The sequence below is a fragment of the Meleagris gallopavo genome, chromosome 11 (assembly GCF_000146605.3).
Source record: "Meleagris gallopavo isolate NT-WF06-2002-E0010 breed Aviagen turkey brand Nicholas breeding stock chromosome 11, Turkey_5.1, whole genome shotgun sequence".
Taxonomy (NCBI): Eukaryota; Metazoa; Chordata; class Aves; order Galliformes; family Phasianidae; genus Meleagris; species Meleagris gallopavo.
The window spans coordinates 23,700,799-23,703,695 of NC_015021.2; the positions used below are offsets into that span (position 1 = coordinate 23,700,799).

A 2,897-nucleotide genomic window follows, 5' to 3' on the forward strand; every position below is an offset into this window, starting at 1 on the left:
TTTTTTCTCTATTGTGGAGCTGCTTTCTCTTTTTTGGCAGGGAATCCTGTCTGTTCTTAGGGGGTGGTAGCTGTTTGTACCTGGAAGCTGCTTCCTTCACTTCAGAGTGTAGGTGAGTGTTGGTCCTTCGAATGGGGTAAGTGGTTTATTTTTTTATTTCAGGGCTCTGATCTCCTCTTTTTAGGGGATCCCAATTCCATTGAAGGGCTGGTAGCTGTAAGAACAGCATCTGAACCTCAAAATGGCTTCCTTTGGGGTGTGGGGTGAACCCTTAGAATGGGTTGAGAGATTCCTGCTTTATTTCAGAGCTGTGAGCTCTGCTTTTCTGGGGGATCTCAAGCTGGGTTAGAGCAGCTGTTTTAGCTATGTGTGTTGTTTCCTTTTCAGTGGTTCTCAGCTCATAATCTCCCATCTGGGCTTCAAATATTTTTTTTCTATTTCTATGTTTTCCCACTTCATGGCTGTAATTAATAGTGCTTTGTGTTAATTTCATCCATGCAGTGTTTTTTAAGGGCATTCTGTGCATCTTTGTACTGTTTTCAGTTATGTTCTGTGTCTCTTCTGATTTCATTTTGCAGCATGATGGGGTTTAAGGATTACCTGTGCTCCTCCAATCAGCGGTGTGAGATCTGTGCGGCAGGTAACGAACACTATGAGCTCCATGTTGGTGCACTGCTTGTATGCAGGTAGGTTTGCGATGCGGTCTGACTCCCCCACAGTGAACATCCACAGCTGGATCAGGTTGCTCAGAGTCTGACCCAGCCTTGCCTTGAAAGAGGCAGCGCATCCACCACGTCTCTGGCAACCTGTTCCACTGCCTCGCCACCCTCACTGTGGAAGACATTTTCTTTAGATTTAACCTCAATTTTCCCTTGTTCTTTCCTTTAGCTATTGAAAGGCTGTTACCAGGTCACCTTGGAGCCTTCACTTTTCCAGGCTGAACAGCCCAGCTCTCCCTTCTTATAGCAGAGGTGTTCCATCCTTCGGTTCATGTTTGTGGCTGTACTCTAGATGTGCTCCCACTGCTCCATGTGTCCCTGCACTGAGGACCCCATGTCTGGGTGCAGCACTGCAGGTGAGGCCTGACCAGCGCAGAGCGGAGGGGGGGGGACCGCCTCCCTTTGCCTGTTGACCACCAATCTTTGGATGCAGCTCAAGATATATTTGGTTTTCTGGGCTGGAAGGGCCCATTGCTGGCTCGTGTCCAGCTCCCACCCACCAGTACCCTAGGCCCTATGGGGCAGGACTGCGCTCAGTCCTTACATCCCCCAGCATGTTTTGGTGGTGGGCGTTCCCTCATCCCAGCTGCTGACCCTGCACTTGGATTTGTGCCCACTCCTCAGCGCATTGATGTCCCTCTGGATGGTGGGAGGTCCCTCCCTCTGTTGTGTCACTGCACCCCACAGCTCAGTGTCATTAGGGTGCACTCAACCCTTCTGTTCATGTCACTGATGAAGGGGCAATCCCAGATGTTTGTATGAACTGGGTGTAGAACCCCCTTGAGAGCAGCCCTGTAGAGAAGGACTCGGGGATCCTGGTGGATGAGAAGCCAGACATGAGCCAGCAGTGTGTGCTTGCAGCCTGGAAGGCCAACTGTGTTCTGGGCTGCATTAAAAGAGGAGTGGCCAGCAGGGAGAGGGAGGTGATCGTCCCCCTCTGCTCAGCTCTTGTAAGGCCCCATCTGCAGCACTGCGTCCAGGCCTGGGGCCCCAGCACAGGAAGGATGTGGAGCTTTTGGAGCAGGTCCAGGAAAGGGCCACTAAGATGATCAGAGTGCTGGAGCACTTCTCCTATGAAGAAAGTTTGAGGGAAGTGGGATTGTTTTTCTTGGAGAAGAGAAAGCTTTGGAGAGACCTCATCACAGCCTTCCAATACTCAAAGGGAGCACATAAGCAGTAGGGAGGATGGCTGTTTCTGAGGGTGGATAGCGATACAACAAGGGGAATGGTTTTAAACGGTGACAGGGGTTGTTTAGGTTTGTTATTAGGAGGAAGCTTTTCGTACAGAGGGTGCTGACTCACTGGAACATGAGCTTTAGAGTCACTTCCAGGAGGATCTGCTCCGTGATTGCTCCCAGCACAGAGGTGAGACTGACATGGTGGTAGTTCCCAGGGTCACACTTATTATCCTTAATAACAGGTGTGCTGTGACCTTTTTACTAGTTATCAGGGACTTCACCTGACTGCCTCGAGTTGTGAAATACCACTGAGAGTGGCTCAGTGACTGCAGTGGTGAATTGTCTTGGAATTGTGGGAGTCATCTTGTCAGGACCCAAATGTTCGGGTCCTCAGGTGGTCTAGAACCTGATCTCCCATCAAAGAGTGGGATGGGCAGGCGTCTGGGGGACTGGCATTGCTTCCTCAATCCCCACCTACCAAACCAAAGGTGAGGGCAGTGTATAATCAGCAGTTACCAAAGAAGATGGAAGCAAAAATGTTGTTGGGTACCTGAGCCTTCTCTGGTGGTAAGCAGCATCGTGCACAGAGTGCAGCCACGTTGCTCTGAGAAAGGAGCGCAGCTTTGTGTAAGAGGTACATATGCAGGGCAGTGCCTTCATTACTGCGTTGTGTCCAACAGGTGGCAGCAGAGGTGCAGTGCTCTCGAGTGTCGTAACGACTGCATGGAGATGTGTGGATTTTCATGGGGACAGCAAGGAGCCGGAATCTGCATTTTCTGGAATGCCCCGGAAGCTCACTTTGCTGACTGGTAATTGTCTGTCCAGCAGGTAAGCGCAATGCACAGCCAGTGCACAGCCAGTGTTTACCCATTCCACAGCCTGGCACAACATGGTGCTCCCAGAGCTCTGAATTGCACTTTGTGGTGCCCGGAAGGCTGCCTGTTTTTTCTTTCTGCATTCTCCTTGTCTCTGGCTTTCGCTGTAGTGTTTTCCTTTTTTT

At 50.6% G+C, this 2,897-nt stretch overlaps 1 long non-coding RNA gene across 1 annotated transcript; it reads left to right on the forward strand.

Annotated features, from left to right (window-relative positions):
- Window positions 1-9: 9 nt before the first annotated feature.
- LOC116217038 lies at window positions 10-2,796 on the forward strand. Its single transcript, XR_004160909.1, has 3 exons — window positions 10-112; window positions 579-686; window positions 2,578-2,796. It is a non-coding gene; the product is annotated as an uncharacterized LOC116217038 (long non-coding RNA).
- The last annotated feature ends 101 nt before the right edge of the window (window positions 2,797-2,897 follow it).